Source organism: Coregonus clupeaformis, chromosome 7, assembly GCF_020615455.1.
Source record: "Coregonus clupeaformis isolate EN_2021a chromosome 7, ASM2061545v1, whole genome shotgun sequence".
Lineage (NCBI taxonomy): Eukaryota > Metazoa > Chordata > Actinopteri > Salmoniformes > Salmonidae > Coregonus > Coregonus clupeaformis.
The window spans coordinates 17357198-17382718 of record NC_059198.1 but is presented as its reverse complement, the minus strand read 5'-3'; the positions used below and the strand labels follow the sequence as shown (position 1 = coordinate 17382718).

The 25521-nt window shown below is 43.4% G+C and overlaps 1 pseudogene; it reads right to left on the bottom strand.

Annotated features, from left to right (window-relative positions):
* On the bottom strand, positions 1 to 23807 carry LOC121570621 (annotated as a pseudogene).
* Positions 23808 to 25521: the final 1714 nt, after the last annotated feature.

The following is a 25521-nucleotide window of genomic DNA, read 5'->3' as shown; positions in this document are numbered from 1 at the left end:
TCCATTTTTGTGAACGGGGTGGTGTACCTAATAAACTGGCTGGTTAGTATATTACAAGGCAAAATGTCTAACACACAGTCCATTCTATGTCCCTGAGGATTTCATCAACATGTATAAAGGATATTCTGACTGACTCATTCCCAGCAGCTCTTTAGTAGCTACCATCCTGCAGACCACCATGCAGAGGCCTGTGGTTCATCTCCATAGAATACAACCTTTCCCTAGCCCCAAATACTAAGGTTTGTGTTCTCATGCCATAAGGGTGTCCCACTCCCAAAGTAGGTAACAGATCTCTGCACCACATGCACATTGGTTGGTAGAGACACATGGAAAAATCAAATAGTCCAAAAATGGATGTACCAATCCCAGATTGCCCCTTTAAAGCGCTTCCCCAATCATTATTGATGTTTTGACAAAGATAACTATTTAATTGAATGGCAGAGGCTAGAAGGAGGATGTTGCAACTTACAATCCATTTAGAACTGTGAAGATGTAGAGTCAGCATAACAAGTAACTATGAAGGAACATGGTAAAACTGAGAAAATGTGTGCAAATACATTTGATATCAAAGATTATGTGTGCAAATAAATGTGATATCAAAGAATATTGATATAACCTTTTCTAAGTATGAGTCGGACTATTGATTTGGGCCTAACATTAAAACCAATGGAACACCAGTCATCTACAGTCTGAGTTATCTACAGAGAGGAAAAGTAGCACTGCTGTATGCGTTTACATTCCTGATGTCACCTGGGTTAGGCCCAGATCATTGGAGTCTTCCTTTCCAACGCGGGAAGTGGAAGACATCTCCATGGCTAGTCATGCCGGCTTTCTAGTCCCGTCTGGGTTCTCCAGTGGAAGTGGGGCCTCCCTTCCTCCCCTCACTGTGCTCTTGTTGTTCCTCCCTGAGGCATTGTCCCCCTTCAGCTTTTTCGGCAGGCAGAAGTCCTTGAAGCACCTCTTGAAGTTCTCATCCAGGAAGGCGTAGAGGACGGGGTTGAGGCTGCTGTTGGTGTAGCCCAGCGCCACGCAGAAGAAGTAGGCGGCCATGACGGCGGTGGTCTCGGGCACGCTCACCAGCGCCTTGACCAGGATGAAGATGTGGATGGGCGTCCAGCACACTACGAACACCACGACCACCACCATGACTAGGCGGGTGATGCGCCGCAGCTGCCGGTCCTTTTCCCGGGAGCCCGAGAGGAGACGTACGCTCTTGAGTCGCAGCACCATGAGGGTGTAGCACACGGTGATGATAAGCACGGGCACCACGAAGGCAAACACAAACACACAGACCTTCATCAGGGTGTCCCAGTACACGTACGGCTCAGGGAATTGTAAGGCACACTCCGTGGTTCCTAGAGGAAGTGGTGGGAGGAGAGGTCGAGAAAGAAAAAGCACTGATGAAATGCACCTACGCTCAAGCAAAGTGTTCTGAGAACACATAACATTTCAAGCTGTGTCTGGTTCATCTCTCAATCTGCGACACTGTTATGGAATGGCTAATGCACACTCAAAGGGTAACATCTTACTAATAGCACAGATTTTTTTTCACTTATCCACAGCTCCATCTGTATTCAGAAACAATATGTGGTGTAAGGATAACGGCAAGCTCATTACCAACAGATGGCTTAGACGTAATGCATTTCCCCTCTACAAAATAGGAGAGAGATGGTGCTGTATTAGACCTCTATGTTCTGAGATTAGACGGGCACTTCTGCACTTTGATTCACTCTACCAAAGGAATCTGAGAGCAAAAACAAAATGAACCAACTCAATCTGTGCACAGTGTAAGGCATGTTTATTATGTTCTCTTGGGAAATTTCACCCATAAGGACTGTGTGTGTATACAGTGCCTTCGGAAAGTATTCAGACCCCTTGACTTTTTCCACATTTTGTTACGTTACAGCCTTATTCAAAAATTGATTTAAAAAATATATATATTCTCATCAATCAACACACAATATCCCATAATGACAAAACGAAAACAGGTTTTTAGAAAAGGTATTCAGACCCTTTGCTATGAGACTCGAAATTGAGCACAGGTGCATCCTGTTTCTACAACTTGATTGGAGTCCACCTGTGGTAAATTCAATTGATTGGACATGATTTGGAAAGGCACACACATGTTTATATACGGTCCCACAGTTGACAGAGCATGTCAGAGCAAAAACCAAGCCACGAGGTCGAAGGAATTGTCCATAGAGCTCCGAGACAGGATTATGTCGAGGCACAGATCTGGGGAAGGGTACCAAAACATTTCTGCAGCACTGAAGGTCCCCAAGAACACAGTGGCCTCCATCATTCTTAAATGGAAGAAGTTTGGAACAACCAAGACTCTTCCTAGCGCTGGCCGTCTGGCCAAACTGAGCAATCGGGGGAGAAGGGCCTTGGTCAGGGAGGTGACAAAGAACCTGATGGTCACTCTGACAGAGCTCCAGAGTTCGTCTGTGGAGATGGGAGAACCTTCCAGAAGGACAACCATCTCTGCAGCACTCCACCAATCAGGTCTTTATGGTAGAGTGGCCAGACAGAAGCCACTCATCAGTAAAAGGCACATGACAGCCCGCTTGGAGTGTTTTTTGTTGTTGTTGTGTTTTTATGGGGGGGGATAGATTAGCTTTAATATTGCAGATAGATTGTAACTTCTATCAATGTAATTGTCTGCATCACTTCCAATCCCCCATATGTTTTTTTCTCTCGCAAATATACATACATATATATAAATACATATACATACATATCATTTAAAAAATATATATTTCCCTTTATTATTTTCCAACCCCACCACCCCTTCCCTAATTGGAGTAAACTAGTGAACAACAACGCTTAGGTCTCTACTTCCAGCTTATACATACTATATAAATTTTATGGACACAGTCAATTTTACAATAATTCTATTTAGTTTGTTTTTACTCCTGAACTTCCTCTACCCTCAACCTCTCCAATTATTTTCATGATGTCCATCCGGTTTGCTTCTATATGCCATATCTTTCTAACTGTGCTCTTTCACAAAAGCTCTCAACCTATAACTTATATACTTATTATGGACACAGTATACTTTACATTAGTTATCTTGTTGTTATTAGTTGTTGTTAGTTGTTATTAGTCCCATCCTTCAGCTCCATTCAACACCTCCCATCTATCTCTTATCACCATCCATATTGGATTTCTATTTTTCAACTGTACTGTGATGTTTCACAAAAGTTCTGAACCCTTCTATTGTCATTGTTTCTACAGATTGTAAATTGAAAATAAACAATTTTGCTAATAGTATTATCATATTATTGATCGATTGACTATGACTTTTAAGATCACCCAGTAGTGCTATCTGCAGGGTTAGCTCCAGATAAATATTGCAATCCTTCAGCCATTCCTGATCCTGTGACCAAAAACAAATGGACAGTACCAAAACAAATGATCTAATGATGTCTCTTCGCAGCAAAATCTGCAGAGCTGGGAAGATTGTATCCCCCATATAAATAAATAACATTCTATTGGTAGCAAGAATTTTGAATAATAATTTTTAAGTTTTGAATTCGGCATCATTTTGCATATCAGTTCATAAACACTATGCCATGGAATCGGTGCGTCATAAATCTCTTCCCAACTATTTTGTAATCTATATTGGATGGCTGTCAATCCTTTGGTCCTTAAATGAAACTGGTATATTTTTTATTTATCACAATTTTCTTTAACCAATTATATTCTTTAATGCAGGGCTGACAGACAAGTTCCTTACTTTTTCGCCCTTCCACTTTCCTCTACCAGTTTTGAGGTAATGCTGCAATTATTTGGTTGTAATTTTGGGTAGAGCAGACATTTCCAAATGTTTTTGTTAGCTGCATGTGTGACATAACTCCACCAGTCCTACCTATGATATAATTTACGAAGATTATACCTTTTAAAAATTTTTTTTCAAAGAATCATGGTTTATTATCAATTAGTATATTTGAGTTTAACCACAATATTTGTTGCATTATTTGTTCTGTAGTTTCTGGAGGATTAAATTGAAATTGCAACCAACTTTTTATGGCTTGTTTTAGAAATAGTGTTATTTGGGAGATGATTTCCTTTTCAAATAACTGAAAGTGAGAGGTTGTAATCTGAATAAAGGGAAAAAGGGCATTCTTGAACATGGGGTGAGACAATCTTACTAATTTGCTAGAGAACCAGTTCGGATTTAAGTATAACTTTTGTACGACTGAAGCTTTTAGTGATAGGTCTAATGCTTTAATATTTAATAATTTCTGTCCTCAGAATTCATATTCATTATATAAATAGGCCCGTTTAATTTTATCTGGCTTGCCGTTCCAAATAAAAGGGAATCTTTTTTTCTCATATAATTTAAAAAACTGTTCGCTAGGCATTGGCAAGACCATAATCAAATAGGTAAACTGGGATAACACTAAAGAGTTAATCAGGGTGATTTTTCCACAAATAGACAGGTATTTACCTTTACATGGTAGCAAGATCTTATCTATTTTTGCTAAATTTCTATTAAAATCTATTGGAGTGAGATCATTTATTTCATTTGGGGTATGTATTCCGAGTATATCCACATAACCATCAGACCATTTTATTGGTAAACTACATGGTAATGTAAAAATTGCATTTTTTAGGTGATCGAATACATAATATAGTACATTTATCATAATTTAGTTGTAATCCAGAGAGGTTAGACAATGTATCTAGATCCTCTATGAGGCTGCGAAGGGATTCAAGTTGTGGAATTAAAAGAAAATATTAATCATCAGCGTACAATGACACCTTTGTTTTTAAGCCCTGGATTTCTAATCCCTTGATATTATTTTTGGATCTGATTTTAATAGCTAACATTTCGATGGCCATAATAAATAGATATGCCGATAGTGGACAACCTTGTTTTACTCCTCTTGACAGTTTAAAACTTTCGGAGAAATAGCCATTATTTACTATTTTACACCTAGGGTTATTACTATACATGATTTTAACCCATTTTATAAGAGATACTCCAAAATTGAAATGCTCCAGGCATTTATATATAAACTCCAGTCGTACTTTATCAAATAACTTTTCAAAGTCTGCTATGAATAGCAGGCCTGGTTTCCCAGATTTTTCATAGTGTTCTATTATTTCCAGTACTTGCCTTATATTATCTCCAATGTATCGTCCATGTAAAAAAACCTGTCTGATTAGAGTGAATAATGTCCGACAATACCTTTTTAATTCTATGCGCTATACATTTTGGTAGAATTTTTGCATCACAACACTGAAGTGTAAGGGGCCTCCAATTTTTTTAATGGACTGGATCTTTATATTTCCCACTTGTATCCTGTTTCAGTAATAATGAAATCAGACCTTCTTCTTGAGTGTCTGATAATCTACCATTTACATAGGAGTGGTTAAAACATGCTAATAACGGTCCTCTGAGTATATCAAAAAAGGTTTGGTATACCTCGCTGGTATGCCATCCAACCCTGGAGTTTTCCCAGACTTAAACTCTTTAATTGCTGTCACGCCCTGACTCTAGGGACTTGTATTGGTTGAGTCAGGGTGTGTATTTTCTGTGTTGGGTTTGTCTAGGTTAGTTTCTAGATCGTTTAGATCTATGTTGGCCAGGGTGGTTCCCAATCAGAGGCAGCTGTAGCTCGTTGTCTCTGATTGGGCCCCATACTTAGGTAGCCTGTTGGCACTAGTGGGGTGTGGGATCTTGTTCCGTAAAGGTATGTTATTTTGTCTACCTTGGACTTCACGTTTCGTTTTTGTTCTTTTGACGTGTGTTCAGTACGGAAATAAATATGAATGCATATCACGCTGCGCCTTGGTCCTTCTCGTTAATGAACGATCGTGACAGAAGATCCTACCAATCCTGGATCAAGCAGCGTGATGAGGAGAGAGAGTCTGGCAAGAGGGATGGAGGCCATGAGCACGGGGGAGAGACAAACCCCAAAAAATTTTAGGGGGGGGGGGGCTCACGCCGTGGATGACGAGGCAGCAGGAGGCCGCGATAGAGCGGTTCAGCCGTTTTGCAGAGGAGGCCGCCAGATTAAGGGGGTCATTGATTCAGAGGGAACAGAAGGAAAGTGTAGAGGCACGGCAAGAGGAGCTGGTTAGGCAGCAGAAGGAGCGGGGGTTAATGAAGGAACCCAGTCCCGCTCCTCGCACCAATCAAGTGGTGCGTGTCGCCAGTCCGGTCCGGCCCGTTCCTGATTCCCGCACTAAGCCAGTGGTGGGTGTTCCCAGTATGGTTCGGCCCGTTCCTGCTCCTCGCATCAAGCCAGTGGTGCGCATTGCCAGCCCGGTCCGGCCTGTTCCTGTCCCTCGCACCAAGTCAGTGGTGCGCGTCGCCAGCCCGGCCCGGCCTGTTCCTGCCCCATGCACCAAGCCAGTGGTGCGCGTCGCCAGCCCGGTCCGACCTGTTCCTGTCCCTCGCACCAAGTCAGTGGTGCGCGTCGCCAGCCCGGCCAGGCCTGTTCCTGCTCCAAGCACCAGGCCAGTGGTGCGCGTCGCCAGTCCGGTACGGCCCGTTCCTGCTCCCCGCACCAGGCCAGTGGTGCGCGTCGCCAGTCCGGGATGGCCCGTTCCTGCTCCCCGCACCAAGCCAGTGGTGCGCGTCGTCAGCCCAGTCCGACCCGTTCCTGCTCCCCGCACCAAGCCAGTGGTGCGCGTCGTCAGCCCAGTCCGGCCCGTTCCTGCTCCCCGCACCAAGCCAGGGGTGCGCGTCGTCAGCCCAGTCTGGCCCGTTCCTGCTCCCCGCACCAAGCCAGTAGTGCGTGTGTCCAGTCCGGCACGGCCCGTGCCTGTTCCACCGATGCCTGGTCCAGCTCCGGTCAGCGGCTCCACTCCGGAGCCAGAGCAATCCGCTCCACCGGGGTCCAGTCCAGCTCCGGCCAGCGGCTCCACTCCGGAGCCGGATCCGCCTCCGAGGCGGAATGCCCACCCGGCCCCTACCCTGTTACGTTTATGTGGCGCGGTCGGAGTCCGCACCTTTGGGGGGGGGGGGGGGTACTGTCACGCCCTGACTCTAGGGACTTGTATTGGTTGAGTCAGGGTGTGTATTTTCTGTGTTGGGTTTGTCTAGGTTAGTTTCTAGATCGTTTAGATCTATGTTGGCCAGGGTGGTTCCCAATCAGAGGCAGCTGTAGCTCGTTGTCTCTGATTGGGGACAATACTTAGGTAGCCTGTTGGCACTAGTGGGGTGTGGGATCTTGTTCCGTAAAGGTATGTTATTTTGTCTACCTTGGACTTCACGTTTCGTTTTTGTTCTTTTGACGTGTGTTCAGTACGGAAATAAATATGAATGCATATCATGCTGCGCCTTGGTCCTTCTCGTTAATGAACGATCGTGACAATTGCATCCAGAAGTTCCTCCTCTGTAATTTCACCTTCACATGAGGCTTTCTGTATGGCTGTTAATTTTACATTATCAATAGCAAAAAAATCCCTACAATTAGCTTTAGTCAGAGGAGATGGAGGCGACTGAAATGAAAACATATGCTTAAAGTACTTTGCTTCCTCCTTCAAAATATAATTTGGTGAATCTTTCTGTATGGCTGTTAATTTTACATTATCAATAGCAAAAAAATCCCTACAATTAGCTTCAGTCAGAGGAGATGGAGGCGACTGAAATGAAAACATATGCTTAAAGTACTTTGCTTCCTCCTTCAAAATATAATTTGGTGAATCATGGGTGACTCCGTAATTTTAACCAGTTTCAGTAAATTCTTTTTGGTAGCATTTCTATGTTGAAAATTAAAAAAGAATTTGGTGCATTTTTCCCCATATTCCATCCAGTTTGCTTTATTTTTTAGAATATATTACACTTGATCTTTCTTGAATAAGTTTCTCAATTTCTTTTAGTTTTTCCTCTAATTTATTCTGAGCCTCTATGTTACAGTTTTTATTGCTATCTATCTGTTCTGTTAGACATTCTATTTCCTTTGTTAGTATTGACTCTTTTGACCTACATTGCTTTTGTTTTCGAGATGAGTACTGAATTGCATGGCCTCTAAAGGCACATTTAAAAGTGTCCCATACAATAAGGGGATTTGCTGTACCTATGTTATGTCGGAAATCTGCTATAAATTCCTCTGTCCTAGTAAAAACAAGTTATCATCCAATAGGCTTTGATTCAATTTCCAATATACTCGCCCACGTGGAAAAAGTGTAATGTATATGGTAATTATATGATGGTCCGACCACATTATGTCCCCTATCAACACTTTTTATACTTTTGGTGCCAACGAGAATGACATAAGAAAGAACTCCAGACGACTAGCTTGATTGAGTCTCCGCCATGTATATCTCACTAGGTCAGGATATTTAAGCCTCCATATACAGTGGGGAGAACAAGTATTTGATACACTGCCGATTTTGTAGGTTTTCCTACTTACAAAGCATGTAGAGGTCTGTAATTTTTATCATAGGTACACTTCAAATGTGAGAGACGGAATCTAAAACAAAAATCCAGAAAATCACATTGTATGATTTTTGAAGTAATTAATTTGCATTTTATTGCATAACATAAGTATTTGTTCTCCACTCATTACCTGTATTAACTGCACCTGTTTGAACTCATTACCTGTATAAAAGACACCTGTCCACACACTCAATCAAACAGACTCCAACCTCTCGACAATGGCCAAGACCAGAGAGCTGTGTAATGACATCAGGGATAAAATTGTAGACCTGCACAAGGCTGGGATGGGCTACAGGACAATAGGCAAGCAGCTTGGTGAGAAGGCAACAACTGATGGCGCAATTATTAGAAAATGGAAGAAGTTCAAGATGACGGTCAATCACCCTTGGTCTGGGGCTCCATGCAAGATCTCACCTCGTGGGGCATCAATGATCATGAGGAAGGTGAGGGATCAGCCCAGAACTACACGGCAGGACCTGGTCAATGACCTGAAGAGAGCTGGGACCACAGTCTCAAAGAAAACCATTAGTAACACACTATGCCGTCATGGATTAAAATCCTGCAGCGCACGCAATGTCCCCCTGCTCAAGCCAGCGCATGTCCAGGCCCGTCTGAAGTTTGCCAATGACAATCTGGATGATCCAGAGGAGGAATGGGAGAAGGTCATGTGGTCTGATGAGACAAAAATAGAGCTTTTTGGTCTAAACTCCACTCGCCGTGTTTGGAGGAAGAAGAAGGATGAGTACAACCCCAAGAACACCATCCCAGCCGTGAAGCATGGAGGTGGAAACATCATTCTTTGGGGATGCTTTTCTACAAAGGGGACTGGATGACTGCACCGTATTGAGGGGAGGATGGATGGGGCCATGTATCGCGAGATCTTGGCCAACAACCTCCTTCCCTCAGTAAGAGCATTGAAGATGGGTCGTGGCTGGGTCTTCCAGCATGACAACGACCTGAAACACACAGCCAGGGCAACTAAGGAGTGGCTCCGTAAGAAGCATCTCAAGGTCCTGGAGTGGCCTAGCCAGTCTCCAGACCTGAACCCAATAGAAAATATTTGGAGGGAGCTGAAAGTCCGTATTGCCCAGCGACAGCTTCGAAACCTGAAGGATCTGGAGAAGGTCTGTATGGAGGAGTGGGCCAAAATCCCTGCTGCAGTGTGTGCAAACCTGGTCAAGACCTACAGGAAACGTATGATCTCTGTAATTGCAAACAAAGGTTTCTGTACCAAATATTAACTTCTGCTTTTCTGATGTATCAAATACTTATGTCATGCAATAAAATGCAAATTAATTACTTAAAAATCATACAATGTGATTTTCTGGATTTTTGTTTTAGATTCCGTCTCTCACAGTTGAAGTGTACCTATGATAAAAAATTACAGACTGCTACATGCTTTGTAAGTAGGAAAACCTGCAAAATCGGCAGTGTATCAAATACTTGTTCTCCCCACTGTATTGTCAAAGAAGTGTGGATCATCATTATTTGGTTCCGTAAAGGTTAATTAACCATATCTGTTTATGGTCCAATAACATATTTAAAATCATCCATCTACCTTGCGGATCTGTTTGGACAGTTTGCACATTCGGATCGAAATTACTGTTAATTAATATCATCACCCCTTTTGAGTTTCTTTGTCCATGGGAGAAGTATATTTCGCCCCCCCAGTCCTTTTTCCACACAACTTCATCTAGAATTGTTGAATGAGTTTCCTGTAAACAGTAGATATTATATTCCTTCTCTTTGAGCCATGTAAATATTGTTCTTCTTTTGTTATTATCTGCTAAGCCATTACAATTATAACTGGCTATACTTATTTCACCACTTACCATAATGAGATACAAGTTTCAAATCTATTTATCATAATATATGTTCGTAAATTTACCAATAAAAAATACCATAGTGATTGAGTGTCCATATAGCTGTACCATGATATTTGCATTGCTACTAAGTAACCATCCAATTGCTCTCCACTATTCCCCCCGCTAAAGACCCCTCCCCATCCCAAGTTGGGTTGTCATCCCTGTGATCGGCATACCACCCCCGTCCCCCCGGATCACTAGGCCCCCCGAGAGGCCAGGACCCATCCTTTGAAAACAGCACACAGTGCCACCCACAAAACAGAAGCAGGTCAACCGCCAAAAGCATTTCCAATGCTCTCATCTCAATATATATATAGCTATTAAAAAAATATATATATTCAAATATCTTGCATATCTTAATTCCCATCATTATCAATTAATATGCGTAATAATGTTGGCAGTTCATGCAAAGGATTGTTACCTATAACCCGGATTGCCAATCTATTACATTACATTTTTGTCAAGTAATTATTATTTTATCAAACAATTATTGTGGTTCATCCTATATTCTCCCTAACATCCTTACCCCCTTGCAACAGATGTGGGATAGACACACACACACACACACGCACATACTCTTACACACTCAACCCCTTTCCTCCACAATCAACCATAAGCTCAGATGCTCAACGGTTGTTACATCCCAGAGCCCAACTCAAGAAAGGACAAGATTTACGAATGCATATACAGTTACTGTCATGAACCCTGCGTCCTGAGTCGGTTCCTGCCTGTGTTGCCGTTTTTCTGCTCTGAATCTCCTGTTTTCTGAAGGTTCTTGAACGCTCCCTGCCTGGTTGCCGGGCGACGTTGCTAGGCGGGAGATCTCCCGATTACCCGCACCTGCATCTCATCAGCTATCTGCACACCTGGTCCTGATCATCACCCTTCATAAGCTCTGACCTGACATCCATTCCCTGCCGGATCATTAGCCATGAACAGTATGTTTGTCAGCGTATCAGCCTCTGAGCTACTAGCGTTAGTTTTGTTGTTTTGCACCTTGTTGGCTTGCCGTGTACTTACCTCCGTTTGTTTCTATCTACAGTCATTCTCCCGGAACCTTCACCCAACCCCTGCCTGGTTGTCGGCGGCTGCCGAGCCACTATTGGATCTGCCACTGCACCTCCACCAACTCATCCCCGTCGCCCGCTCTGTCCCCTGGATTATTCTGCATCGCTTTTTGAATCTGTTAATAAATACTCACCTTCGTTCAACTCACCTTGTCCTGGTCTGCTTCTGGGTTCTGGCTTAGAAAACCGTGACAGTTACAGCTGTTTGAGAAAGCATGCAAGATTGAGCAAAAATTGACAAAAATTTGAGATTTGATTAACCTATGTCAAGTCCTAGGTGATGGAGATCCGATCCACCCTCTTCCCATGAAACACAAACACTCTGGTCCCCCGTTGTAACCATTTTTCCCAAGCATCTCCGTGCAGTCAGACCTTTGATTATTTTGTGCCACCAGGGCCACAATAATATGCCCCCTCTCTGATTGTCCGAGTGTGACCCCCTCCCCATGGGTTACTGCAGCCAGTGTTGCCAGCACTGCCACTACCTGGGTGGGGGTACCCCACCGGAATTCCCACCGGCTAGGTACAAGGTCGTCAAGGTTCTCATTAGCAGCTTTGAGAATTTCCTTGTATATAATGCTCTCCCATCAGGGGGCTCTGGCTTTGTAGGACCAACCCTGCCAGGCAGGCTCAGAATCTTGAGGGGGCGGTGCTGCTCTAGTAGGTCTCTGACCGCATTTATCTTTCTGTTTTGGCTGCATATAGGCAACTTACAGCAGGGCCATAAAACAGATGGGGACTTCTCTTTGGTGTATGGGTCGCTCAGGTGGGTGTCTAGGATATAGGGTTGGGGACCGTTTCATCATGATAGGACAATACAAAAATAGATTAGATGTATACTTTATTTTAAAATGTATATCCCTCATCTGCACAAAATTGAAAGCTCTCTCTCACAACATCTGCTCACAGACACACGTTGGTTCTGGGATATGCAACCATTTCCTTTCTCACTCACTTAACGCCACACTTTTCCAAACACAAAAACGCACACCACACCTTCCATCACAATACATCCACACATACCCACATACTGTGCCTTCTATGTCTTCTGTTTGCTGTGTTTTTATCTACACTATGTTGATTGAGTACTTGTGTTCTAATTAGTTATATTTGAAGATGTATTATTTCGCTTGTTATCCTTTCTTGTAATGCCGTCTTATCCCTTTATAAAATACTATAAATGTGTTTTATTATTACAATCCCTACCATGGCTAGTATTGGGTGTTCAATTATTCGGCTCCTCTATTAGAACTTTCAGAATAGCCATGGAGTAGTCTTTGCGTCGCGGAACATTTGGTTGTCAATATACAGTTTATCGACTACGAGAGCAACACGCTTCCCTTTTAATCTATTTTCCTTGATGATTGGGTACAGAACTTTGCGCCGTTCTGCAATCTCCCTCGGGAACTGATCATTCATGCCTATTTTCGTGCTAGCAAGTCTTTTACCTAGGCTTTAACCATTACTTTATCCTTAAAGAAAACAAATGTTCGAGTTGGATTTTATCGACAGCATCGAGTGGGATTTGAAGCGCTGTAAGAAAGAAGTCATTCACAATTTTTTCGGTAACCTCTCCTTCTTTTTCTTGGATACCCGTAAGTATTAGATGTTCTCTCATCGATCTAGTCTGTATGTCTAGCAAGGCTTCTCTCAGAAAGTTGTCCGTTAACGTCCGTTTCTATCTTAGTGACTGTCCCTTTTAGCTTTTTTGTATCTTTCTCCATTATCGCAGCTTTTATGTCACTCATTTCAAGACTCGCCTTCAACTCCTTTACATCCTTACTGACCAACTCCAGTATGCCCAGTTTGTCATTTATCGACTTCAACAGATCGCTTTCCACACTTACCAGTCCCAGTGGTGAAAAGCATAAATCATCTGTAGCCATCGAGGAGTCGCGTTTTCTCTTGGAAATTGATTCTCCTCGTTTATCCTCCGTCATGTTTGAGTGTTGCTTATTGTTGTAATATTTGTCAATACATTTCTCTAGCCTTATGATTTGTTTTGTGTTATTATCCAGATTGAATGTTATTACCCACGAGTATATGAAGTGTTAATATTTAGTCTAACTTACTGATATTGAATATTTCGTTTTTATCTTGAGGTGAATCGCACCGCTGTGTGTTCAATACGCCATCTTGTCACGTGAGGCTCTCCAGTGCATGTTTGTTGACCTCCAATTTGTGTTAATAGCAAAACCTTTGTGCCCTCCTTCCCCAGCGCAGCAGTTCACTCAGAGGTTGTTTGGGAATTGTTCCTCTACGTGATTAGCATTGGGCACTTAAAGGCTCTCAGACCATGAGAAACAAGATTCTTTGGTCTGATAAAATCAAGATTGAACTCTTTGGCCTGAATGCCAAGCGTCACGTCTGGAGGAAACATGGCACCATCCCTACGGTGAAGCATGGTTGTGGCAGCATCATGCTGTGGGGATGTTTTTCAGCGGCAGGGATTGGGAGACTAGTCAGGATCGAGGGAAAGATGAACGGAGCAAAGTACAGAGAGATCCTTGATGAAAACCTGCTCCAGAGCACTTAGGACCTCAGACTGGGATAAAGGTTCACCTTCCAACAGGACAACAACCCTAAGCACACAGCCAAGACAACGCAGGAGTGACAAGTCTCTGAATGTCCTTGAGTGACCCAGCAAGAGGCCGGACTAGAACCCGATCGAACATCTCTGGAAAGAGCTAAAAATAGCTGTGCAGTGACGCTCCCCATCCAACCTGACAGAGCTTGAGAGGATCTGCAGAGAATAATGGTAGAAACTCCCCAAATACAGGTGGGCCAGGCTTGTAGTGTCATACCCAAGAAGACTTGCTAAAAATTCTAAAAACCTGTTTTTGCTTTGTCATTATGGGGTATTGTGTGTAGATTGATGAGGGGGGAAAAACAATTTAATCAATTTTAGAATAAGGCTGTAACATAACAAAGTGTGGAAAAAGTCAAGTGATCTGAATACTTTCCGAATGCACTGTATGTGTGTGTGCTTGCCTGCGTCCGTGCATATTCATGCATTCATGTTTGTGCGTTTTTCTTGAATGAGTGTGTGTATGCATGTGTATGTGTGTGTGTATGCTTTTATGATGTGTGTGTGCCTGCATGCATGCCAGCGCTCTCACCATTGTTGGACTGGGTGCCCCCCAGTAGCAGTGCTGGTATCCCTGCTGCAGAGGACAGCATCCAGATACATATGTTAATCATCTTGGCTTTGATGGGTGTCCGGAAGTCCAGGGCCTTGACTGGGTGGCACACGGCCACATAGCGGTCCACACTCATCATGGTCAGGGTGAAGATGCTGGTAAACATGTTGTAGTAGTCGATGGAGATGAACACCTTACACACCACCTCGCCAAACGGCCATGAGTTTAACAGGTAGTCAGTGCTCTGGAAAGGCATCGTCGTGGTGACCAGGGCGTCGGCCAGAGCCAGGTTGAAGATGTAAATGTTGGTGGCCGTCTTCATCTTTGTGTACCTGTTTCAAAACAGCGTAGAGTAAAGAATGTAGGGTAGAATGTGTAAGGTCCATATCTGAGTTTAAATACTATTTGAAATCATCTTAAATACTCTATCTGGGCTTGATTCAGCTTGCCTGGCATAGTGGAACCAATAGAATAGTGACGAGTGCAAACTCCATCCATCTGGCAGACTAGAGCAGCCTTTTTCAAACCTCTCCTCGGGACCCCTTGACGTTTAAGTCATGCGTAACTGCAACTCAACATGGCTGCGGGAACATGGGTGTGTCAACATAGACGGGCGTATCAACACAGGTGGGTGTATGGAAAGCAAACAGCTAATTGGGCAGATTTGTTGCCACTCAACTGTTTCTGTGAGAGCATTTTAGCTAAGCCTAACCCTAACCCTTTTCCTAACCTTAACCTTATTCTCCTAACATTCTACGTTAGTTCTCCTAAACTGCTCTGTAAACAAACCATCAGTCCCGATAAAACAGCATCACCACACAGGAACTGACCAATGAAAACATTTTAAGAAACGAAAAACAACACCGCTCAATCAAAACCATCTAACCAATCACAGAGCACTGATGTTGGTCCCGTATAGCTCAGTTGGTAGAGCGTGGCGCTTGTAACGGCAGGGTTTTGGGTTCGATTCCCACTGGGGGCCAGTACAAAAAAATATTATGCACTCACTAACTGTAAGTCGCTCTGGATAAGAGCGTCTGCTAAATGACTAAAATGTAAATGTAATGTTATGTCCATCGCTGATGATCCACCCACATATTTCACCATGCCCACTTTCAGACACATTTCGCGTATGCAGTTACCCCATTGTCACGCCCTGGCTCTGGGGACTATGTTATGTTGAGCCAGGGTGTGTAAGTCTATGTTTAATTTTCTATGTTGGTCTGAGTGACTCCCAATCAGAGGCAACGAGTGTCAGCTGGGTGTCTCTGATTGGGAGCCATATTTAACTGTTTGTCTTGCACTTTGTGTTTTGTGGTTTCTTGTTCCTTTTGGTTGTGTATCGAAGGACTTCACGTTTCGTTCTTTGTTTTGATCGTGTGATCAGTTGAATAAATATAATATGTTCACCCGCAACGCTGCGCCTTGGTCCTCTCTGTTCGACGAGCGTGACAGAAGAAACCACCTTAACCAGACCAAGCAGCGTGTTCAGGAGCCATCGCTGGCAGATCTCCGTGGCAACCTCGACTGGATCAAGCAGCGTGACGAGGAGAGAGGATGGACGTGGGAGGAGATGATTGCGAGTCTGGCAAGAGGGAGGAGAGACCCCCAGGAAATTTTTAGGGGGGGGCTCACGACGTCGGGCCAGCAGGTGTACGGGTTAGAGCGGTGCAAAGCGTTGGCAGAGAAGGCCGCCAGGTTAGGGGGGCCACTGGGCACAGAGGAGAGGGAAAGTGTGGAGGCACGGCGAGAGGTACTGGGGTGTGTTACCAGTCCGGTCCGGCCCGTTCCTGATCCCTGCGTGGGGCCAGTGGTGTGTGTCCCCAGTACGGTCCGGCCTGTTCCTGCCATTCCCACCAAGTCAGTGGTGCGCGTCGTCAGCCCAGCCCGGCCTGTTCCTGCCATTCCCACCAAGTCAGTGGTGCGCGTCGTCAGCCCGGCCCGGCCTGTTCCTGCCATTCCCACCAAGTCAGTGGTGCGCGTCGTCAGCCCAGCCCGGCCTGTTCCTGCCATTCCCACCAAGTCAGTGGTGTGCGTCGACAGCCCAGCCCGGCCTGTCCCTGCTCCACGCACAAAGCCTACGGTGTGCGTCGACAGCCCAGCCCGGCCCGTTCCTGCTCTCCGCACCAAGTCTGTGGTGCGCGTCGCCAGCCCAGTCCGGCCCATCCAAGCTTCCCGCACCAGGCCAGTGGTGTGCGTCGTCAGTCCGGCACGGCCCGTTCCTGCTCTCCGCACCAAGTCAGTGGTGCGCGTCGTCAGCCCGGTCCGGCTCATTCCTGCTCCCCGCACCAAGTCAGGGGTGCGCTTCGTCAGCCCGGTCCGGCCCGTTCCTCCTCCACGCATCAAGCCAGGGGTGTGCGTCGTCAGTCCAGCACAACCCGTGCCTGGGTCATGTCCGGAGCCGGATCCGCCGCCGAGGCGGAGTGCCCACCCGGTCCCTCCCCTGTTGTGGTTGTTTGGCGCGGCCGGAGTCCGCGCCTTTGGGGGGGGGTACTGTCACGCCCTGGCTCTGGGGACTATGTTATGTTGAGCCAGGGTGTGTAAGTCTATGTTTATTTTCTATGTTGGTCTGAGTGACTCCCAATCAGAGGCAACGAGTGTCAGCTGGGTGTCTCTGATTGGGAGCCATATTTAACTGTTTGTCTTGCACTTTGTGTTTTGTGGTTTCTTGTTCCTTTTGGTTGTGTATCGAAGGACTTCACGTTTCGTTCTTTGTTTTGATCGTGTGATCAGTTGAATAAATATAATATGTTCACCCGCAACGCTGCGCCTTGGTCCTCTCTGTTCGACGAGCGTGACACCCATAGAGATAGATAGAGGACTCTAGTGCCCATTTCAGCGGCATTAAGGACTTTCACCATTTTTGAAGTTGTCAACTGGGTGGCTTCCTATGGGTTAGGAAGGATCACATGATTCCATCCGTGTCATCAGGAGGGATCAGCCAATGAATTATACTCGTGAGCAAACATTCCATAATGGCAGGTGGCACTCAATCGCAAATCTTGACTTTATACCTGTTCAAACAACACCCTCTAGGTGGCAGTATGCACACTTCCAGTTTGTTTGCAAACTCATTGAAGTAGTAGGAGAAGCAAATTGACTACTTCAAAATGGAGATTGCCTCAATGGTACTGCCCATGCTCTCACAAATGCCATAATGAGACAGATACAATGATGCGATGTCTATCTAAGTCTATGTGTTACCCATACTTGAGACGTTTGACAATTTTGTTGTAGCCCTGAACTATCACACCTAATTCAAGGGCTTGATGATTAGTAGACTAATTTAATCAGGTGTTGTAGTTCTGGAATAGTTGAAATACAATTCAAATAATGGTTGGGAGTCCCTGTGGAGAGGTTTGAAAAAAGCTAGACTAGAGAAAATGCCAAAAGTATTTGAAAGATTTCAAATAGTATTTGAACTCAGGTGATGAAAGATTGTTATTGACAGTTGATGAAAGAACTAGATGAAACCCAATGGGGAAACTTTTCCATCTGTTAAATTGCCATCATCTAACCTGGTGATTTTCATTTCTATTGATACTCCCAACATTACTAAAAGTAATTACAAATTCTCATTCAAGGTCTTTTTATCTGTAAACAACTATCTGTAACTAGGGGAGAAAATGACAACAGTCATGTATATATGAGTCTAGTCATTTCTGTCTGATATTTTGATATGGAGAAAAATAATCTTGGCAGGGCTAGCTTAACAGCTGTCATACTTTTAAAAGCCCACTTCAGTTGAAATCCACTTTTTCGAGCTGAAAGACAATGGCCAGTGCTTACCCATGATGGTGCACAACAATTTAAGTCAATAAGTCATTGTTTTAGTCAAAGTATGATACACTACATTACCAAAAGTATGTGGACACCTGCGCGTCGAACATCTCATTCCAAAATCATGGGCATTAATATGGAGTTGGTTCGCCCCCTTTGCTGCTATAACAGCCTTCACTCTTCTGGGAAGGCTTTTCACTAGATGTTGGAACATTGCTGCAGGGACTTGCTTCCATTCAGCCACGAGCATTAGTGAGGTCGGGCACTGATGTTGGGCGATTAGGCCTGGCTCGCAGTCGGCATTCAAATTCATCCCAAAGGTGTTTGATGGGGTTGAGGTCAGGGCTCTAAGCAGGCCAGTCAAGTTCTTCCACACCGATCTTGACAAACCATTTCTGTATGGATTTCGCTTTTTGCACAGGGGGCATTGTCATGCTGAAACAGGAAAGGGCCTTTCCCAAACTGTTGCCACAAAGTTGGAAGCACAGAATCGTCTAGAATGTCATTGTATGCTGTAGCGTTAAGATTTCCCTTCAATGGAACTAAGGGGCCTAGCCCGAACCATGAAAAACAGCCCCAGACCATTATTCCTCCTCCACCAAACTTTACAGTTGGCACAATGCATTGGGGCAGGTAGCGTTCTCCTGGCATCCGCCAAACCCAGATTCGTCCATTGGACTGCCAGATGATGAAGCGTGATTCATCAATCCAGAGAAAGTGTTTCCTCTGCTCCAGAGTCCAACGGCGGCGAGCTTTACAACTCTCCAGCAGACGCTTGGCATTGCGCATGGTGATCTTAGGCTTGTGTGCGGCTGCTCGGCCATGGAAACCCATTTCATGAAGCTCCCGACGAACAGTTCTTGTGCTGACCTTGCTTCCAGAGGCAATTTGGAACTCGGTAGTGAGTGCTGCGACTGAGGACAGACAATTTTTACGTACTACGTGCTAAAGCACTCGACGGTCCCGTTCTGTGAACTTGTGTGGCCCACCACTTCGCGGCTGGGCCGTTGTTGTAGTTACAGTTGACAAGGGCAGCTCTAGCAGGGCAGAAATTTGATGAACTGACTTGTTGGAAAGGTGGCATCCTATGACGGTACCACGTTGAAAGTCACTGAGCTCTTCAGTAAGGCCATTCTCCTGCCAATGTTTGTCTATGGAGACACCTGTCAGCAACGGGTGTGGCTGAAATAGCCGAATCCACTAATTTGAAGGGGTGTCCACGTACTTTTGTATATGTTGTGTATATTTGGGGTTGAAGTGACAAATCTGAACTTACTTCTTTGGGCAAATCCATGTGAATGTTGTGTCTTTTTATATGATATGACATACAAATTATTTTCAGCCTACGTTTCGTTTCAGGGCTGAGTTTATTTGAATGTTACTACCCACCAGCATGGCATTGTTTATTAATCAGAAACCGCTGCAAAGTTATTCCTCTTCGCGACTGAGGTGAGCCAAACAGCCTTGGGTCCACTTGGCTGCCTGAGCCATGGAGCAAATTAAAATACGGGGTGCCAACTTCTGTTTTGCACCTCCACTTACCTCACCCCCCCCAGAAAATTAGATCATTTGTCAATTTTCCCCCCAAGATGAATGATTTTGACCACTAAAGTTTTGCTTTCACTAAATGCTCCACTGCTTTGATTGGTGTAACGCTAGCTAGAAACCACGAAAGAAAATTAAAGGAATTTATAGTTACATGTCATTTGCGGCCTGCATGATCATGAGCAAAGTCATTGTAGCCTATCATTTCACTTCCCCTGTGAGTACCATGAGCACAGGCTGACTTGGCTTTGCTGTACCGTAGCCGAAGCCTGCCAGCAGTCTAACTACCAAATATTGCACCGTGTCCATTAAAATGTAGAAAAACGCATATCAGCTATATTTCAATAGTTACCCATATTACCAGAGCCTCATCTTATTCTTTCTAACTATTTCTATGGTGGATTCGCGGCCGCAATTTATGGAAGATGCCAAAACTTTGAAGATAACAATAGATGGTGAAGTCAAAGATAGGCCAGTGGTTTCCATCTGTTGCGAAGTTTTCCCTAAATCAATGCTTTTGACAAATCCAGCTCCAGAACCAGCCATAAAGCCATCTGGCTAATCTTTTGAATATGGTGTAGTAAAAAAAAATTACAACAAGAGATAAGATTAGCTAGGTAGTTTAGGTTAGCATGCTAGCTAGTTACACTGACAGCTGTAAGTGCCCTATTTGTTGATGTTTATCAACTCCATGAGGAAATTCCCACACCCAATTCGTGAATATGTATAAGTAGCCTAATAATATTTGCTGGAACGGAGCAAATGGAATGTCATCAAACACATGGAAACCATGTGTTTGCTGTATTTGATACCATTCCACCTATTCCGCTCCAGCCATTACCATGAGCCCGTCCTCCCCATTTAAGGTGCCACCAACCACCTGTGGTGCATTTCCTCTTTTGGACAGGAAATTATGTTGAAATAGTGGCGGCAACTTCCTCTGGGGGGGTACTATAAATTGTGTCCCAATCATGTAAGTAATCTACTTTATCCGATTTATACTTTAAAGTGGCAATCTGGGATTGGTACATCCATTTTAGGACTTTTAAATAAATTATTTATAGCCACTGGCCGTGTCTGACTACTTGCGTTCTAAATAGTAGGCATTTTGGGTATGCAAAATAGTATACAAAGTAGTATATGAAATTTAAAAAAATGTGTATGCTTTAAATGCCAGGATATCATCCTCATTTCAGCGTTTCATCTAGTAGAATTTGCTGCACACTTGAGGAAGAGAGTCGTCTTTCAAGACCCGCGTGTGTTTGACATCAACTGATATTCAGCTGAGGGGGGCACGCTGTACCAAAATGAACGAATGGCGGGATTCAACGTAATTGCACATTACATGACGCATTCTCAGTAGGATGAGCCTAGTATGCTGATATTTGTTGCTTACTGCATTCAATCTTAATAAACAGTACGTTCTAAATAGTATGTAGTACGATTAGTACACAGTGTGCAGTTGAAGTAAGAAATAGGCAAGCCAGACTTCGGAGATGGCCATTGATTATTGAAGAATACAGGCTAACATATAAATGTGTCATTAGCTTAGTTCAAATGTTTTACCTGGCAGTAGCTGTCTCAACTGTCTAAACTTCAAAACATGGTTAAAACAATCATTTTGATCTCATGGATGGTCAGTCCTTGCATCCATAGCTCAGTCTATGAATTTGAGTGTAGTTACATTTCTCTAGCCCCATCCCTCAGCTGTTTACCCCAAAAGTGTCGGGGTGACCGCATTGTTGCATTTGAATCCCAGATTGCCTTTAAAGAACTGCATCTTTAAGATCTGAAATGGCTACAGCATAACGTACATATAGTATTATAGACTATTGGTCAGTAACCATACACATGATCCACTAGAGGTTAGTTGAGCCTGTTGCTTTTTGGATCAATACCTTGGACATGCTCCATTTCACTCAGCCTATATTATTGAGCATGCAATGGGTAATTGCTGTGGAGACCACTGCTTCAAATGTGCATATCGTTTAACCATCCCGTAAAAAGCTTGTATCTCATTTTGTTGCATTTTGCACAAGACATATTGTATGTTGCCCATATTGGTCTGGTCAAAATAGTGCACTATATAGGGAATAGGGTGCCATTTGGGACATTACCATAGTCAAATCCTAGTCCTTGGGAGCACATGATAAAGTTCCAGCCACTGCAGGGGTGATGATGCCTCGATCTTCCAATGACTTCTGTCACAGGTGATTTAAGGACAGACCCTAGTGAAATAACTCCATAACAACAGGACTGAAACCCCAATCTTCCCTAGAATCAATCACAGCTCTGAGGTGGTAATGTAACCATAACAACAGTGACATGTTGCCACTTGAGTTCAGAAGTAGAGGACTTCCATTATGCCCATTTGGTGTTATGCTAATAAATCATATGAAATAAATCATATTTGGATCCACTTTGCAAGTGCATTCCATTTCCTGATTGCTAAATGTATAATCTCTCGTGGACAGACAATTCTTGCTATAATTTTACTTCTGGGTAACCGAGATTACTAAATGTATAATTTAGGAAACTTCTATTAAGAAGAAGATGTGTAAGAAAAAAAATCTGTCAACCAGATAAAAATATACAAATTCTCAACTGAGCTGGCTACAAAAAACAGAGAGCTGAGAGTGTATCGCAATTAGCTAACCAATAGAATGGAATAAACTTGGGGAAGTGACTGAATGGCACTGTGGATGACAGGTAATGTGCAATAAAACTGATTTGCGGTAATCGTCTAGTCTGGAGCACTTTGTGAGGTGTTGGTGCACTGCACATGACACCAGCTCTGATTTATTTGTCTACACAGCATAAATAAAACCCAATGAGGTGCAAGCAACCCAATCAGCATTATAGAGGGCCACTGGTTTTAAATGACACATTTAAAACTCTTATAAACATCGCCCCAAAAAGATGTAGCATTCCAACTGTAAAAAGGCCCAATAGTAAAAAGGTATTGTTCCCTCCAATAGAACGGTACAGTATATGTTCTGAATGGGTCATGATTGAAACAAAATAATCAACAAACCATATAGTGATTGTACATTTTGTACAATAAAGTTTAAACATGCACCTGCCACTGGGTGGCTCACAAGTGTTGCAGATGTCAGAAAAATGTACTTTTTGTTTTTTTGTGCTAAAATGTGGTTAGGTGTAATGCATGGGCATCTTACTGTAATGTTGTATTTTTTAGCATACCATTAATTTGCCAAAAATCTTTAGCAATAGCCTATATATTGTCAAAGTTGATATCAATGCAATATTGAGGTGAGTGAGCAAATAGATCATGATAAACCTTACCTGATGATAACATACATGACGAGGCAGTTGCCCACCAAGCCCACTACGAACACCACGGAGTACACAGCTGTGATGATGGGGATGATTGGGGACATGGGATCCTCTTCCCAGTCAGAGTCAAAAGTCAGATTGTGACCTTCTGGGTATCCAGACTGCGTAGTAGCATTCATATAACAGTCTTCGGCGAGCGCGGAGAGGCACTTGTCTTCCTTGAAAATTTCAACCGGGGTGCGTTCCATTTTTGGTTATGTTTGACCACCTAACGAAAAGGAGAAAAGGGGGCTACCAGCATATGCCTTTGGCTATGCGTGAAGGAAACCCGTGAGAAAAAAAAGAACGATAAAAAAGTTGAAGATGTGCGTCAAATTATAATTAATAATTTACGTTTGTATATTAAACCAACTTTCTTATGTGCCGTTCAAAAAACGAATGAAAACGATCCATCTCCATTATATATACAGGTAAATTAAATCATGTTTTTACTGTGATAACACAATTAAAGCTTAGAGCGTAATGCATCATTTCACCAATCCGCGCACTTGATAACTTACCCTCTGGATATTAGTTCCTTCTGTTCCTTTTTTTGTGTCTGTAAAATATTGAATTTGTGCTGAACGAAACGATGTTAGATATTTTCTGTTTGAATGCAGAAGGATATGGCTCGCCAAACTTTGTAGAGTGGGGTATGAGAGAGACAAGCACAACACCGCAGCTCAGCGGAGACTCCAGCACACGCACAGCTCCGGCTACGCCGCGCACTCCCGCTCAAATATGACGTCAGAGAAATGACAATAACCTCAACATAGGATATCTATGAACCTCAAGTCAAGGTCTACGTCCCCATGTAACCATATAATTCGATGTAGCCATGGAATAGCCTACAACTGTGAGAGGCAAAGAAAATGCATAAATACGTTTCCTTATTACATTATTTTCATCACAACAATAGTATCTTTATCATCTAAATTATTATTACACTATATCATATTATATGTGGAAGTTATTGACTATGAGTAATAAATAATGCGAACCTACTCTAGACTCACTTGAATTGTTTGAATTAACTCCAACACTGTTCTATTCTGCAGGGGTCTTCAACAAGTTATAGGAGGACATCTGTGTAATACCCTGATTGGTTTAATTTATTAAATAATTTAAAAACGTGTAACCATAACATCAAACAATAATACCAGTTGATATAACATACATCAATAATCAGATTGATCAGAGAAATCAGATAATTGAGCTGTGCCTCTTGTTATAACCTCTGATTGCATGAAAAAACATGTTAGAGATCAGAGCAGCACAAAACCAATCATCCATCATCATTAACCAATTATCAGAGACACAAAAGACCTCTAACAAAGATGATGTCCTGGATGTATGCTATGTGATTATGCACTGTGAATAATCATATACTGTGCAGAATGCATATGACCTATAGTGGCACAGTGCATATCCTCTATCATGTAATGTAGGTAAATACACAGAGTATACATAACATTAAGAACATGACATACTGTTTCCATGACATAGACTGACCAGGTAAATCCAGGTGAAAGCTATGATCCCTTATTGATGTCACTTGTTAAATCCAATTCAGTCTGTGTAGATGAAGGGGAGGAGACAGGTTAAAGAAGGATTTTTAAGCCTTGAGACAATTGAGACATGGATTGTGTGTGCCATTCAGAGGGTGAATGGGCAAGACAAAATATTGAAGTGCCTTTGAAGATAGTATGCCAGGCGCATCGGTTTGTGTCAAGAACTGCAATGCTGCTGGGTTTTTCATGCTCAACAATTTCCCGTGTGTATCAAGAATGGTCCACCACCCAAAGGACATCCAGCCAACTTGACACAACCGTGGGAAGCATTGGAGTCAACATGGGCCAGCATCCCTGTGGAACGCTTTCGACACCTTGTAGATCCATGCCCGATGAATTGAGACTGTTCTGAAGGCAAAAAGGGGGGGGGAGTGCAACTCAATATTAGGAAGGTGTTCCTTGGTATACTCAGTGTATAGGCTACTATGTGTATGTCCTGAAATGCATGTACGAGCTGTAACTCTGTATGAGCTGTAACAGTGGTCCCCTGTAGCTCAATTGGTAGAGCATGGCGCTTTGAACGCCAAGGTAGTGGGTTCGATCCCCAGGACCACCCATACGTAAAAATGTATGCACACATGACTGTAAGTCGCTTTGGATAAAAGCGTCTGCTAACTGGCATATTATTATTATTATTATTTAACTGATGTGAGTGGAAATGCTGTGTCTCAGTCTCAATTTGTAGTATCCTGGGTAGCCTGAGGGAAACAAAGGATCCATGAGCTCTTACCACTAATTACAGCTAATTAGAGGAGAAAGCAAATGAGCACTCAAACCTCATTAACGCAACCCAAAATGCTTCTGCAGTGATTCACATAG